Genomic DNA, 16,669 nt, shown 5'->3' on the forward strand with positions numbered 1-16,669 from the left:
TTGTTCGTTGATATGATTACAAGTGATTTAAATAGGCAGATATTTTCCTAGATGCAGAACTAATTAAGTTTAGTTGAAGATTTTAAAAGGTTGGAAACTTCCTTTAATCTTCAACTTTTAAGATGCCAAATACCAGTTCTGCAGCTTCTGTAAGCTGAAAATAAAATCCCCCCAAATAATAAGGAAAACAATGTATAAACATTTCCCAAACTCTTCTCTCCACAAAGAATTCCACTTATAAATGGAATACTCCTTTCTTTGTCTTTGCCTTGGAGTTTGGGGGATAGCTGTTTGTATTTGTACATTTTCTGAATTTCAGCAGTTTACACTTGTTTATGGTACATTGGGGAGTTCACAGTAACCATTTGCAAATGTTTGAAGTTATTCAAAAGAAAATATCCCCCCTCCTTGATTTTCCAGGGAAATGACATCTTCTCTTTAAGTAAAATAATCAATGGAAAAAATGTGTACCATGAGTAACCCTTTCACCCTCACTTTTTCCGTCCCCAAGGAGTGGCAAGACCAAGAACTCCCCACCTTTGTGGCTCCCAAATTTTTTATGTGTTTCTAAGACCAGAAAGAAAATCTGAGAATCTTGTCCCTGGCGCCCACTCCAAGATACTCCCCTAACTCCAGCAGCTAGAGTTCCTTCCACTTTTTATTTGCTCTGAGAGGGCTGAAGAAGGGATGGGAGCTGTAGTTTTGACATTTTGGAGTTTAGAGTTTAATTATTAGCCTGACCACGGAGCTACAATCCCAGAAAGGACTATTTCAAGAAAAGGGCAGGGGACTCTCCTCATTAGGGAAGCCCAAAGGATGGAGGTGACAAGTAGCTTTTTGCCAGTTCAGTTTCTCCAGCTAAGTTTGAGAGAGTCGGCTGTCTGCAAAGTCAAGTCCGTACAGTTGAAATATAACTATGGATGCCGACCATAAAAGCGAGGAAAAGAGGAAACCCTTCAACTGAGAAGAGAAAATCAGTACAAATAGGATGTGCTCAGATCCTGTGCCAGACTTGAGATTTTTAATGTGCTAGTACTTAGTTGGAGAAGGCAGTGGCACCCACTCCAGTACTCTTGCCTGGAAAATCCCATGGATGGAGGAGCCTGGTAGGCTGCAGACCATGGGATCGCTAAGAGTCGGACATGACTGAGCGACTTCAGTTTCGCTTTTCACTTTCATGCATTGGAGAAGGAAATGGCAACCACTCCAGTGTTCTTGCCTGGAGAATCCCAGGGATGGGGAGCCTGGTGGGCTGCCGTCTATGGGGTCGCACAGAGTCGGACACAACTGTAGCAACTTAGCAGCAGCAGTACTTAGTTACTGGAAACATTCATTGGCGACATCACCCCCGGTGGTGCAGCTCTGCCTGTTTGTTGGGATGCAGATGGCTGCCCAGCTCTAGGTCCAGGTGGTTCAAAGAGCTAGTGGTGAGGAACAGCCAGGTGTGTGTCATGCACACAGGTGAGTGGTGAGAACCGGAGAGAGCGCTTGCTGCAATCATTGCAGACTCATCAGGGAGAGTCTTATGGATGAACAGTGTCAAGGCTGCTCCTAGACACATCTCGCTTAGTGTTGCTGGGTCTCTTTTAACTTTCAGGACAAGGAGATTGAAAGAAGGTTTTAATGTGTAGGCATCTGACTTTAGATATTATTTTAATCAAATTATGATGGAATAGGAAATGACATTTGTGATCGGGTATTTATTTCCTTTAGATATATCACAGCCCTCCTTCTTCACAGGGCTGTGACTAGCGTGAGGCCAGAGAAACGCTTAGTGCTCGAGCTTTAGCGAGGACTCCAAGGTCAGGCAGTGTGGCATGAGTCCTGGCCCTGACCTGCCAACCTCCTGATCTGTGTGGCGGCTCCCCAACCGAAGCTGGTCTCCATGCATAGCCTTCGGCCGCACTCCCCCTGGACTTTAGTGGAAAGCTTTATGTGCCTGTGAGTGGAGGCATTTTCTTGGGAGGAGCAGTTCATAGATTTTGACTTCAGAAAAAAGTATCTTACATATCTAACATATCTGAAGGGTTATTTTATATGATCACCAAGCAGTATCTGAGCGGCAATTTTTCTTGTTACTCTGAGGAAGCTGAATTAATTGTAAATTTCCCTTAAAACTTGGAATTTATTTTTAGCAATTTTTGCTGTGGACCTAATATTGCAAAATCACTGTTACAGCCATATAATGTAGCCCTTGTCTCAGTAAGATTGCCTTAGTGACAAAATGCAAAAGGTCACAGACCTTTCTTCAAGTTACTATAACCTGTGAGTATCTGTGGGGAAAGCAGAAAAGGGAAGCGAGGAAAGGAACAAGCTCAATGCTTCTTCGCCACTTGGCCTTTCAGAGTTTATGCTGTGTAGGCAGCGGCTGCCCTGCACTGGAAAACCATCAACCCTGCTATTAAGGCCAAGGGAGTGGAATGGCTCGAGAATTGGGTAGATCAGTAAACACCAGAGCGCTGGTGTGGCCATATCTGGGAGCGCCACCAATCCCCATAGCTCCTTAGCACATGCTTCTTCACCTGGAGAGAGAGTGCTTGGGAAGGTGAAGGCATTCAACTAGTTATTAACAAGCCATGGCCCAGAAGGGCACTGGAAATAAGCTCCCCGTCTAGTTTCCAGTGAATCGCTCCCTTGCCGGCTCGAGTGACTGCCTGGGCATCCTGGTTCAATCACTTACACCTACCTCCATGCAGACAAGCATCGTGGGGGGCAGAGGTGTTTGAGGACCAAAATACACTGCAGCATGAAACACTTAGCTCATGTTGTGGAACACCCCCACCACCAATACACCGCCTTTTCCAGTCTCTCTTGTCAAAGAGATTGTGTCAGCGGCTGAGGGTGGCCACCGTTGTCTTCCTCCACCCTGTCCCGTACAGAGTTATTTTGTATTCTTTTGTTGCTGGTTTAAATAAATATACGTGGATGCATGTTAAGGCAATGCATTCTGCATGTGTAAACTTTTTTTTTTTTAAATGCCTCACAAACATAAAAGGAATCCATTTAAGAGAAACAAATAAATTAGCTTTAAAAGATAAACAATTTAGCCCTGGCATCATTTAACATGGTCTTAGTCTCAAGAAAAAGGAGTAAATGCCATCTCAGATGCCAGCTCTAAATACTAACCCCAGAGAGCTCTTCTCCAGATCTGTGGATTTCCACAGCACTCTGCTTGAGGGAAAAACAGGGTGGGGTCGGGATGGGGAACATGAACCCATCAGCAAGGAGGGGAAACACACACACACAAATTATTTCAAGAGTCATTTAAAAGATTCTAGTGAAAATGACTAGAGCAGAAGCAAAGGACGAAAACAACAAACGTTGGAATAAATCTCCTGTGCTTTGAAAAGATCCTGCATGTGCTAAACGTTCTTAATTTGGACACTCGGCAAGTTGCCCCTGAGATCCCTTATCTCTGAGCTCCTAGGACCGAGCTGTGGCCATAAGCAAGAATGTGCCTGTGAGATTTTACCCAACGCACAAGTCTGAATAGAGAGATGGGAACGTGGGTGTGGGGTCAGGACTGGGACAATCAAAGCTGCCTCACGCTGCCCGGCCTCATTCCATCCAGAGACTTGGCTGCGATGGTTGTCTCATCATTTCCCCTCTTTGAACCTCTGGTTTGTTGTCTTTCTGTGATAGCAAGCTGTGTTTTGTTTTGGGTAAAAAGGGAAGTAAGAATGTGACAGAAGAACAGAAGGGAGAAACACACTTTATGGACTCGTTTGATATGAAACATTGACCTCATGTCCAAAAGATGCAATTAAAGAGTATATCTCTCCCTCATTTGCATGGCTTATTTCCCCAGACGTGTTTTTGGTATTGAAAATGAATGGTATTCCCATACAACATGTGTCTCAATTTGTAATGATATCCTCCTTGCAGCTGGCTTAGTTCTCCAACTGTTTCTAAAATGTTACTGTCTTAAATTTGAGCCAACCTACAATAACAAATTATCTGGAAGCAACGTGGCTGAGCTGCATTTGGTGAGAGAAGGGGAAACCCTATATTTCATCCTTCAACTCTTGTTTTGGAAATTCAGAACTGTAACATGATCTTTTTCTAAGGAAATCTACACACGCACACTTTAAAAATTGTGCATATTGGGTGTTGTGGGAGCAAGAATGACCTGGTTTAGGTTTCTCTGCAAAGTTCTGCATCCCATCAACAAGCCCTTTTGATATTTTAAACCCATATTTAGAGTCATTTCAAGATATTTGGAGCACATGTGGTTAAATGTGAAACTTTGTCATTATGATTTGTTAGATGCTTTTATTTTAAATATTTATAAGCCATTTTTAAGTACTTTATCCAAAAGATTTCTCCTGCTACAATACTATAATTGAGTGGTATCTGAGCATCAACTGAGGGTATAGTAGACAGAGGGTGAAGTCACTGCAACATGCATGCACGTTCTTCTTGCTTTTCTGGTTTTGATTCAAATGTTGTTTTTAGTAGATTCAGCTTATTTTTTAACTGTATAAAAAGTCATGAACTGGATTGGTTGTCTCTGATTTTTTTTTTTTAATGACCAAATCTCCCAAAGGTAAAATGTTCAACTTGAATTATGTTGATTCCTACCTCTTTTTTTTTATCCTGAGAGTAATTAATAAAACTTTCCATTAGAATGTTGGATTGGAATCTGTGCCCATAGGAACTTAAAAGTGTCATATTGTTCCTCTGACATGTATTAGAGACAGTTCATTGGTGGTTAGATTGAATTCTTTACTATTCACCCTCAGCCTTCAGAAACTGAGACATAAGATCCCATCTTTATCATAAGTAGCCTGTTTGAGTACTTAATATGAAAAAGAGGAGGTGGGGGGAAAAACCTTTTTCCAAACTTAAAATCCATTTAACCTTCAGAGGTTATAAATTTCAAACTGACCACAGGCCTCTGGGGCTCACACTCTTTATGGCTGGCAAAATACAACTTTCTGGTAAGAATGGGGAAAAGAAGGCTTTAAAAGGGCTCATAAACTAGCTTGGACATCTACTAGCTCTTACCAAACAGCATTTTCATGAGTTAAGTGTAAATGAGTCAGAAACATATAGATTGAATTTCTTTTAAAATACACATGGGTTTAAAAATTAAGGCCAAAGTGCTTGGCAAAATAAGTTTTGGTTTTAGCCAAACCCCAAATGTTTGAAAAAAATAGTTCTACAATTTGCCAAACCAAAAATATATCCAGGTCCCTCCATTCCTCTCATTTAATACAATGGCATCATAAGCATGGGACTGAATGTCTATTTTCATATCCACCAGGGTTTGAGCAATGTAAGTCCCAAATACTAACTGAAAAACTATGAAAAATTTTTTGTGGAAAAACCTTATGACCTTGAAAATGAAGATGAGCAGTCACTGGTTCAGGGTTCTGATTTTGACCGCACTTCTCACTGTCTGATCCTCTGATCAACTTGTTTTCTGTCTCAGCTGTGTGTGTGTGTGTGTGTGTGATGCACAGAATAATAACTTTTTAAAGATCCTATATTTGGAATGCTTAATTTTTACTTAATTAATATACCACAATCCACAAAAGTTAATAAACTCAATCATATCCGAACAAAGGGAGGCAGTACCCTTTTACTCATTATGGTTCAAAGTTAGTCTTCATTTATTTCCCTAGAGGGTAAAACTTATCCATTTTCAACCAACTGTCTTGAATACTGACTCCATGCAGGAGACACTGTTATTAAGAGTTAGAAGGAAGAAAAAAAAAAAAGAGAGAAGGAAGGAAGGAAAGAAGGATGGAGGGAGGGAGGTAGGAAGGCAGGGAGGGGAGAAAGAGAAAAGCCAAAAAGTAGGAGAGGGAGTGGCAGGAGTCTTTGACTTGTTTTGAGGAGCCAGTGATCTGACAGAGACAAGAAATAATCAAGGTCACTGTTACAAGCCTCATGCAGAACCTGCAAATGGATGTGATACTGGAGACAGCGGGCTCTGACAAGAGCAGGGACCTGGGCAGTTCACACTTTGTCATAACTAGTACCCAGCTCGGGGCTGGCAGGATGGGCACGGGAATGAGAAGAGAGGGTCAGGAAAGGCGTAGTTAATGGAGTTACCATTCCATACAGCAGGTGAATTTGGGGCTAGGTTCTAAAACCCAGAAGGGCCGTGAACTGGCAGTCGGGAATGGGGGAATAGGGGAGGCAGTAGGCTGTCAAAAGCCGCAGGTGAAGAGAAGAGAAGCCACATGAGGGAGGGCTGTCCCCTTCACCCGGCTGGAGCAGAGGGCTTGGCTGCAGAGAGGGCGAGGGGGGAGGCCGGAGGAGGGCAGGTGGGTGGTGGAGCAGGGGGTCGTGGAGCTTGTACTCTGAATCAGGCCACGTCAGGAATGGCTGGAGGTCTGTGCTTGAGAGAAATTCCTTTAGCAGCTGTTCGCAGACTGAAAGGAAGCAAGAGAGACTGGCATCGCTGAAGCCGATCCCTGCATTCTGATGACAGGCTGATTATCAGCAGTGGATTCTGAACATGGCGGGACGTTCTTGCTGCAGCATTGGGGGGTGAGCACTGCCACATCCACGTTTTAAGCGTGAAGAGCCTTCGTGGCAATGCGCAGGGAGGATGGACTCCTTACTTTGAGCTCAGAGTAGGCGTAAAAGGCTTCATGGCACACAGCAGAAGGAGACCTCAAGATGACAGAACTTCCGAAGTTCAGGCAAGGGGGATACTAGCCAGGGCCCCAGATTGTCATGGAAATAGGGCTCCACCCTTCTGACCACCCCCACCCCCGCCCACGGCTGGGGCAGGGCCTGGTGCAGGCTGTCAGTCACCTCTTGGGTGCTCAAGGAAGGCAGAGGCTCACCAACAGGGGACGTCCCTGGATGGACGCCGAGCCTGGACAGTGGCCGTAGTGAGGCCCAAATCTCTTGTCTTTGGACTGCAGAGCAGCCACAGGCTTGGGTGGCTTGCTCAAGGTCGGACACCGGGAGAGATCTTCACAGAAGCTGAGTCAGATCCCCCCAGGGCCAGCATGTACTTTTAAAAGAGTTTGGTGACTGTGGGAGATGTCCTTTTATCTTTTTAACTTCCCAGGCCAAAGGCCTTCCGAAACTTTCCCTTGTGGCGAAGAGGACTCTCGGTAGAGAAGGAAGGTAGTGTCTGGTTTAGGGGTACACACCTATGCCTTGAGGTTGGGCCGGCCTGTGTTCAGATCCCAGCAGAGCGGATGATTGAGGAAGTGGTTTCTCTCCTGGAGCCTAAGTCCCTAGCTCATCACATTGCTGGGAAGAACAGATGAGGAAACTAGGTAGAGTGTGGTGCGTGTGCGGTACCCAGGAAAGGGAGTTCCTGTCTTACTAGAAAAGCTACAATGCCTGGGAGAGGAGCCGGAGCTGGAGTGAGGTCTGCTTGGCTCTGAAACTGTGTTGCTTATTACCAGCTATGAGTTTGGACAAGTTTTATAACTGTGTTGTGCCTACGTCTTTCTCATTAAACAGTTGTAATAACTAATATTTCCTGCGGCCTTTTTAGATGTAAGCAGTGTTCCAGATGTTATATGCCCACAACAACCCTCTGGGGTTTCGTTATTAAACGCATTTTATAGATGAAGAAACTGAGGCACAGAGACGGTAAATATCCTACCCAGAGTCACTAGCCAGTAAATGGCAGTCCTGGGGACTGACTGGCAGCCTAGCTGCCCTTTGCTGTCCCTGCAAAACCACTGAGCATGTCTTATATACAAAAAAAAAAAATGAAGGTAATAAGCCCCACTTCATAGAGTTATCGGGCTCCAGTGTAAACAACAGAAGTACAATGCCCAGGAGGTTCCTGGCTTATATATAGTAGGTGCTCATTATGTAAGAATTGTTGGGGTAATTCCTGCAGCCCAGAACTTCTTCCCTCAACGTGTCATGGGAGGTCATGAAACACTTCCATGCTACCAACCTTGGAAGTTAGGGAAACTACTCCAGAAATCCTTCTAAGATGTCTGGTTCCACTTTTATAAGCAGAGCCTGGGTCGCGCAGAGCACATGCTCACGGTCACAGAGTGGCACAGCCAGGATTAAAACCTGAGTCCCCCTCTGCCTTTCCCCTCAGTGGGACACGGGATACGACCTGGGCTGCTAGGCTTACACAGCCGGTGCCAAAGACCAGAATCATATTTTTGCCACCTACGGCATTGCTTCCTCACACTGGGCAGCTGATTTCAGAGAGGAAATAGGTTGTACCTGAGTATCTGGTTGGAAAGGCCAGAGAAAAGCAATTATTAGCCACACACTCCATCTCATTGTCTGTTGGGGAGGGGGCGGCCGGGAATCAGTATGCTTGCTCTTGTTTTTCACTTGAAGTTTCCTTAACTATGAAGCCCTTCTCTCTCTCTTTCTCCGTCTGTCTTTCTGCTAAAGGGCTGCTTGTGAAGAATAAATGAAGTGTCAGACCTCTTTCTCAGACCTAGCCTAAAAATCTTAAAGTCTGTTGATCCATAGACAATAGCTACTTGCCACATAAAGCTGCCTTTTTCTCTCATTTTTTTTTCTTTTCTTTCTTTCCTTTTTTTTTCTAACTTAGACTGCCTATGTTCAGATTATATAAATAAATAACAAACTCAGTCTTAGTACAATAAACATCTACTTTTGTGTCCAAGGCAGATTTTTTGGAAGGCGCGTGAGCCAACATCAGCTAGTTTGTGTATTGGATAGGACTTGAATGAAAATGCAATTATTATTTCTTGTCAAATAATTTCTTGGAGTTCTTGTCTCTAAGGCCCCTGCAAGCTTTGACATCTGCTTCTCAGGGGGAGGAAGGGGAGAGATGAAACCTGGACTCGGGGGCAGTACTCCGAGGGGAGCGTGGGCTTTGGGGTTGTAGGAGCTGGACTTCAGATTTGCCCCTTTCGAGCTGGTGACCTTGAGCAAGTAAGTTCTTGGCAAAGTTTCCTCATCTGTAAAATGGGGACAGTGATAAATACTTCATTAGCATTATTGTTTCAATAAATCAGTATATAAAACACACTTGTTTTCAAGTGAAATAAATATATAAAAGTGCCTGGTGCGATACTTGACATAAAGTAAGTGCTTCTTAAAATTTGACTCTTTTCTTTGAAAACACTGCAACTTTCCCTACTGAACAGGAAGAGCTTGGTCCTGAAAGTCAAGGGGCATAGGGATCGAGGCTCTTCTTCCAAAATTTCTTACAAAACATTAGCTATATCATGTAATTTTTTGTTTATTTTTCTCTTTCACGAATGGATGTAGCCACTTGCTCCAGCACATTTGTAAAAATGTGTGCAGTTAGTCATGAATCCCTGCCTGTTTTTAGAAAAGGACCAGAGACAGGGTAATTTGTTTTGCTTAAACTCTCAGGTTTTAGAAAGGACTTGAGGTGGCTGAAGAAGATCCATTGTCCAGGGAGAAGATAAAGGCTTTTGCAGTACACAGGAGGGGTTTTGCAGGTCAGGGTTCTTTGTCCCCCAGGATCTTTTAGAGGTCAGCAAGAGATAGCCGTGGCCACTTGTGTGAATAAACAAGTCTCTCTGCCCATTTGACTCATGGAACCAGCTAAACAAAAGCAAAAATTTGTAAAACAAAGAATTAAAGATGGAGTTTTCCCAGTTGAGGGTCTTATATGGTTGGAATTTTTGTTGATTAAAGAGTAAAATAAGAGATATTGCTAAAGGAGGAAAATCATTAAAAAAGAAAATCAAGGCCTTATGTTTGGTTTAATTTTTTTTTTCTTTTAGATAATATGAGCCTTAGTTTATCAGAGCTGTGGGCTAGGCATCTCAGTAGTGATGGAACTTACTGTTTGTCCCACAGCCTTCTCATCATGGGTTATTTCCCAAAGCAATCGTGCTAGAAACAAGAAGCGATGTTTTTAAATTACTTTCATCAATTAGCAAGCAAGCTCTAAGAAAAGAGATGTCATCTACTTTGTAAATTAAAATAGTTTCCAGCTTGTAAAAGCCATTTCAGAACTCTTCACAAAGCAATGGTGGATGGAGGAGAAAGGGAACCATTTTTTGGCAAAACCTTCCCAAGCTATAGCCCTGTCCGGAATGGGCTTGGTGCAGAGACCACGATCTGGCGTCACACCCGGGCTTATCAGCCAGTGCAGGCGGCTCTGTTCATTGACCACGGGGCTCTCCCCTTGTGAGCGTCCCAGAATAGCTGCAGCTACCTGAGAGCAGTCCAGTCCTTGGGGACTCATTATTGTCCCAGATAAACAGCATGGCTGAAGCCAGCACGTAATAGCTGTATTTAACTGTGATAAGTGATGGGCCGACGTGCCCGAGTGAGTGGCATCATGGCAGGGCCGGGATAACTGGACAAAGACAAGCCAGCCTGGCAGTGGGCATCTCTTGCACATCATAGGGTTGATGCCACGGGATTTTGGTTTCTGGGGAATATATATGACAGACCTGGAGAACTTGCATTCTAGAAGACAGGACAAACCTCCGGGATTTTGATTATGCTAATGACAAAGGTATTTAAGGAATCAAAGAAGAATAAAAGTTTGGGAAAATGGACTAGATTAATGGAGGCAGGCTTCCTCACAGAGGTGGAATCTTGGATCTTGAAAATACAGAGTAAGACATTTTTCATTGGAATACAGACATTTTCTGTGGCTACACATTTACATTTGGGAATGTGTAAATTAGAAAATTTCCTTTTAAATGCAACCTGCATCTATCTTGTTTAGTCGCTACGCTGTGTCGGACTCTTTGCTACCCCATGGACTGTAGCCCACCAGGCTCCTCTGTCTATGGGGATTCTCCAGGCAAGAATACTGGAGTGGGTGGCCGTTTCCTTCTCCAGGGGATCTTCCCAACCCAGGAATTGAACCCAAGTCTCCTGGATTGGCAGACGAATTTATTATCACTAAGCCAATAGTTAGGCTGTAAAGGCCATAGAAGAAAAGGTGAGAGTGATGTATGCTGACAACATCAACATTAAGATAAGTTATTAACACTCAGGCCTATTTTTGTTTTCTATTGTGCTCTGAAAGTGCTCGTGTGATAAAGGAAAAGTAACTCGGTCTTTGCAGTGCTGTCCTCGTGAAAAGGGAAAGTGTTGGTGGACAGAGGCTGGCTCTGTGCACTTGGTGTACAGTTGTGACTCCACGAAGGAGACACTGCCTTTCTCTGGCCAAAGGGGCAGCTGGGCCTGGAGTCCTGAGGGCACCGGCTGTGTGTGCCTGCCGGAGATCGTGCACTGCGGAGCGGTTTTCATACACGGTGCCTGCATGGTCCATGGGATGGGCTGTGCGCGTGTGTGTGTGAGACATTCCATGTGGCAGGGCCCTGGGCTGTCCTGCCTTCAGCAAACCCCGAGTTCAGAGGAAAACCCAAACATGAGGCACAAACAGAACTGCTTGCATTAAGAGACACTTCCCTTAAGAGAGGAGTGTGTGTGTGTGTGTGTGTGTGTGTGTGTGTGTGTGAGAGAGAGAGAGAGAGAGAGATAGGAGACTTTTTCTGAACCTTAGGACTTCAGGGTAGAGACGTTAATAGTCTTTCTTCTACAGTGTGTACTTCCATACTTGATGATGGCTTCGGTCCAAAGATCCTATAAATACAATCACAGAATATGAGAGTTGGAAGATGTAATAGAAAATCTCACCCAGGCCTGCATTTCACAGAGGAAGAATCCAGGCCCAGGGGGTTAAGGAATCAAGGTCACATGGCTGCAGAGGGTTTGTGCTGGACTATAGTCTACTTCCCTGTCTCACTTATTGTAGAACTTTCCCCTTAGATCAGGAAATTTAGACAGAGAGGACAGATTGTCCCATGCGATGTCTCTGCTGGGCAAGGGTCAGCTCGGGCCCTGGAACTTCCTGCCACGAGCACTTTCTAAAACCCCAAGCTCACTCCCTCCCCACTCTTGAGTTTCACACCTTGCCAGCCAATAGCTCTCAGGAAGGTGACTCCCAAGCTTGGTTCTTCATTTTCACTGATTCCTGTCACCAACAGAGGGGCTGCCCTGACCAGCCAGAGCCAGGAGGACAGAGGAGGAGGTCTTCAGTTCACCCCCTCCTCAAATATCATCCGGCGAGAGCAACTCGCACTTCGGCAACACCACCATCCTGCCTGGGTGGGTGTCCTAGACATGGCACGTGTGTGGGGAGAGGGAAGGAAATGGTACAGATTTTGCCTTTAGCCATTAAAATAAGCTTGGTGTGAGGAGGCTTTCCGAGCAGCAGGAGTGGGGCTGCAAAAAATAGAGTGCGGTGCAGCTGCACCCTTTAGAACTTTGGGGGAAAACACATATTATTTACCAGACAATAATAGATACCAGAGAATAATAATGATTATTATAGTGTTTGGGATGGCAAACGCTATAGTTAAGGTTCCAGAATGGCTCTCATTATAATCCCGTTTTCCTGGTCCCTTATGAAAGCCTGGAGATTTTCTCCAAGTAGGCTGTTGCTGTCCGTGTTTGGCCTTTGTCCAAAGGCGATTTCAATATAAGGAGACTTATTTGAGACATATTCCCCTTTGGAGGCGGTCACGCTCACATTAAAGAAAAAAGCTATATCCTTGAAAAAGCAGTTGTAGCATTCTTGAGTGAGTAATTCAAAATGGTGGTGTTTCCCAGTCACTGGAAGAAAGCATTAAACACCTTTTTTTTTTTTTTCCTTTTTAAAGAAAGGATTCAGAGGTCCCCTCTGACTGTGAGATTTGGTCACTCTTGGTCCCAAGCCCAGAGGTAGGGATGGCTTTCCTCCCCTCACAGCAAGTTTCTTGCTGTGCTTCTTACACAAAAATAAATCCTCCCCAGAAAAAGCTGTGCTCTGTCCATTTGGATCAGTTTCCAAGTTCTCTTCTCAGTCCTTTGTGATCTCTCATGTGATGGTGGCTCTTAGTGTTTTTGTTTTGGTACCTCTTTTCACCACTGTCTTAAAGAAAGCAAGAAAGAAAGAGAAAGGAAGGAATGAAAGAGAAGGAAGAAGAGGAAAAGAAATTAAAGTGAGCTCTTTATTCTGAGATAAATATTCACATTTCCAAATCTGACCATGCCAAATGAAAAGGTTTCCATGGCCTTGTAATTCCACTCCCATTGCATATTTGTGGTGTTTTGCATTTTCACTTTGGTTATTTAATATACATATTAAATGCACACGGATCTGGTGATTTAATGTGATTTGGGGAACTCAGGCATTTCCTGTCATGCACATTCAGATTTTCAAGTCTTGTTTTTTGGCTGATCATTATTATGGTTACCATTAACACCAGGATTTGGATAGCAGGGTTCAAAGCACGAGCTTGGATGTAGTCCTCCCAGCGGGCATTTTGACCTCTTCACACTTGTGCTAAATTCATGCTGCAGATACTCTGAGCACGTTTCCAGGTCTCTTTGTGGCCTCCATTTCTTCGTCTATAAAATGAGGAAATTGTGTATATTATCTCTGGGGTCCCTTCAAGTTCTCCATTCTATCACCTGAAATTATTTGTTCATTGTTCTAGGAATAATCTCAACAGTTGTAAAGATGTTTACGAGCCCTCTGCTACCACGTCATGTTAGCCAAATTCTACCCGTTCACATTTCTGACATCCCCATTTACGGGCAGAGGGGAAGAAAGTACTGTTTGGGGACACGGGGGACAAGAGTTGTTTGACTCCCATTCATTTGACAAATGTGTGTTGAGCTGAACACATTTGTCCCTGGGTGTAGGGACGTGAGTTAAACAGACACCACCCCACACCTCAGGGACTTCACAGTTTGGTTGGCCAACTTCTAAATGGCTGCTTCCTAGGGGTGACGGCAGAGTAGCTTCAGGAGGTTGAATTTCAAGCCAAGAAACTGGTAGCAAATGAAATAAGCCAGTAAGGATAGAGAGGCAGAGCCCGACATCTGTGGTGGAAGTTGGGATGGGTGTTCCCCACTTTTCTGGTGACCGTCCCGTTCATACCTGCTGCACTGGGACCAGCCCCGTGCTTGGTTTGGATGTGAGGGGATGTGAGCGGCTCACCTTTCAGGCCTGACCCACAGAGAGAGACACTTCTTCCAGCTCAGTGGTCCCTGGAGGAAACCCCTAAAGAGAGGTCTGGGTGTCTCAGGAATTTTTCACATGCTAAAACATTCATCTCATGGCCTTCCTCCTTTGCAGCAAACCTCGGGGCTGTTACATGAGGTACGGGGGTGCGGTCTGCAGCCCCAGGTCCCCTAACGACCCTGCCTGTCTTTGGAGGTGCCCTTGAGCAGCTCCAAAGACCTCCTGCCAGTTAGGGGTGCACTAACGTGGAGAGCGAAAGCTGCCGGTTGCAAAGGATGCCGCTGTGGTCTTTGGGCGAGGGCGTGGTGCGCCATGCTCATTATGGTATTCCAAAAAGCGACTCGAGTTTCATTTCCTCACACAAAGCTGGCAGGCCTGACCCTGCGCAGAACCGTGAATGAAAGTCGTGTGGAAACCAGGCCGTGCCACCCCGTTGTGGGGCCCCTTCTCCAGGCTGACCTGCCGGCTGGGGAGCGCGCTGCCCTGACTAATGCCGGGGTTCTCCCCAGCCTGGGGGTGGGGGGCGGTTTGGTCCAGTGGATTCTAACAAACCCCTTCTCCTCTATTTCTAGGAACGCGCACTCACAGGGTACCTTGCGTGGAGAGAGGGCGCAGAGCAAACCATATCTCGCCATCCAATGACACCAGCTGGTCCGCTCACCACCCCCTCTGGCTAAAACTCAAGCAAATAAAGCCGCTTCCTGTCATTAAGCATCTCAGAGGAAGCAGCTCTCCCTCAGTGGCCTCTAGCCCAGAGAAGCCAGCACGTCTTGGACCCACCAAGCGGGCCCAGCCTTCCTGCCGCCACCATCTCTGCTTCTCCCCAGAGGAACTTAGGGATTTTGCCCCTGGTTTAAAAAAAAAAAAAAACCAACAAAACACCAACAAGCCACAAGGACCAATGTAGGTATTCTCCCTGCCCCATCTTCCAAGGCTCAGAGGGTGAGGCTGGAAGACGATCCGGATTTGAAAACAAAAATCTTTTTTTAATCTTTTTAAAAACTGCTGTGGTTTTGCTGCTACACGAAGAGTTGTGATTTGCATTGTACGGTTTTGGACCTATACTGTTCACGTTTTGACGGCGGAGAGGGATCGTACTGGAGTCCCAACGCTTCCAGATTCATCTCTGTCCTGCCCAGGATGCACTTTTAAATGAAGAGTTAGAATATTTTATTGGCTAATATACTTTTCTTGTTATTTTTACAAAGGCCACCTTTATCCTTTTTAATGCCATATTTTCAGTGTTACACTTTTATGGCTTTTAATTTTCGATTTGACAGATGTAAGAAGCAGCATGAATAGTTTATACTGTGGTTTTTCAGAGACTGAATGCCAAGAGAACTCGGTAAATGTTTATTCTTCTCAGCTTTCTCTTTAAATTCCCCTAAATAGCGCCCCATTTGGGAACAGAGCAAGAGTGTTGAACTGAAGACCAAAATGCCCTGAAGGTGTAAAATAATCCGAGGGGGAATATTTGCTGGGCGTCACGAAAGACTTGGATGAAATTTCAACCCTGATGGTTTTCGGTGATCCAGGAAGTCAGTGAAGCAATCTCCCTATACGCAGAGCCCTTTCATGATAATTAGAATGGTATGGACAAACCAATGAAAACAGGAGGGAAAGTGAGAAAGCTCACCCATGATTCTGTTTCACTGTTTGCTTTCTCCTGTCATGGTTAAGAGAAATGTGCAATTCGATCCTCAATCAGTGGGTGGAGGATAACAGGGTAGATTTTCTTGTGTGCACTTGTACAGTTGTTAGCTGGGAGTCCAGAAGTCCTCTAGAGCATGTGTACTGGCACTGAGTTGGTGAGACAGTTGTGGAGTATCCCATTCTGATGAGTACAGAAAAAAAAGAAAAAATAAGAAAAAAAATCCAAAAAAAGAAGAAAACTAAAGAAAAAAGAAAAAAAAATCAAATCACCTTGTGATTCAGTGTATCTGTTTACTAACTCCAATAAAGCAATTGTTCCCTCTGGAGGGGTCCAGGTGCCCCCGCCCACAGGCCGCTGAGCTGGCAGCAGGAGGGGGCGGGCGGGCGAGGCCAGGATGGTGTCACGCTGGCCCTGAAGCACCACGGGGCCGTGGATGCGGTGTACATACTGTATTTCTATATCCTCCTTTGTACAGAGTCACTTAACAAGTCAAGCTACTGTCTTACAGGTGCTCCTTATTTATTAGAGCTGTGAGAGCTTCGGGGGACACACCTGACGAGCGAGCTCGCTTTTTAAAAATGAAATTGGGGGGAGGGGGCAGGGGAAGGGGGCGGGAGGGAGGGGAAGCTCGCAAGCCCAGGGAGAGATTTATAAAAGTGAACAAAAGGAAAACTTCCAGCCACCGATTAAACCAACCAACTGACCCCAACACCAAACCCGCCCACGCAGGACGCAGCAGCCCCACCTCTGGGCACCCCTTTCCCTGCGGGGGGCCCCCAACGTTCTCCTCGCTCCCTGACCCAGTGTCCGATTCATCAAACAAAAATAAACCTCTAAGAAAGAAAAATGCACTTACATGTGCTTATTTTGCTTTTCTCATTATTATGACTATTGTTGTTATTTTCCTTGTTACAGAAGGTGTTCGTGTCTTTCCCCCAGGGGAAATTTTTTTTTTTTTTTTACATAAAGTCAGTTTTAAACGGTGTCAAAATAGAAGGAGTGAAGCTGGCCCTTCCCAACCTGCATCTCTGCAAACAAGAGCCCACCTGGTCTGTTTGAGGGTCTGATTTCCCACTGTGTCC

General features: G+C 45.0%; 1 protein-coding gene across 3 annotated transcripts in view; it reads left to right on the top strand.

Annotated features, from left to right (window-relative positions):
• The window catches only part of LOC122422514 (sine oculis binding protein homolog), a 165,231-nt gene extending 148,793 nt beyond the window's left edge, over positions 1 to 16,438 (top strand). For all 3 annotated transcript variants that reach the window (XM_043438946.1, XM_043438947.1, XM_043438948.1), the window contains one exon: positions 14,506 to 16,438. The gene's annotated coding sequence lies outside the window, so the exon portion shown is untranslated. The remainder of the gene's footprint in view (positions 1 to 14,505) is intronic.
• The last annotated feature ends 231 nt before the right edge of the window (positions 16,439 to 16,669 follow it).

Source organism: Cervus canadensis, chromosome 20 (genome assembly GCF_019320065.1).
Source record: "Cervus canadensis isolate Bull #8, Minnesota chromosome 20, ASM1932006v1, whole genome shotgun sequence".
Taxonomy (NCBI): domain Eukaryota; kingdom Metazoa; phylum Chordata; class Mammalia; order Artiodactyla; family Cervidae; genus Cervus; species Cervus canadensis.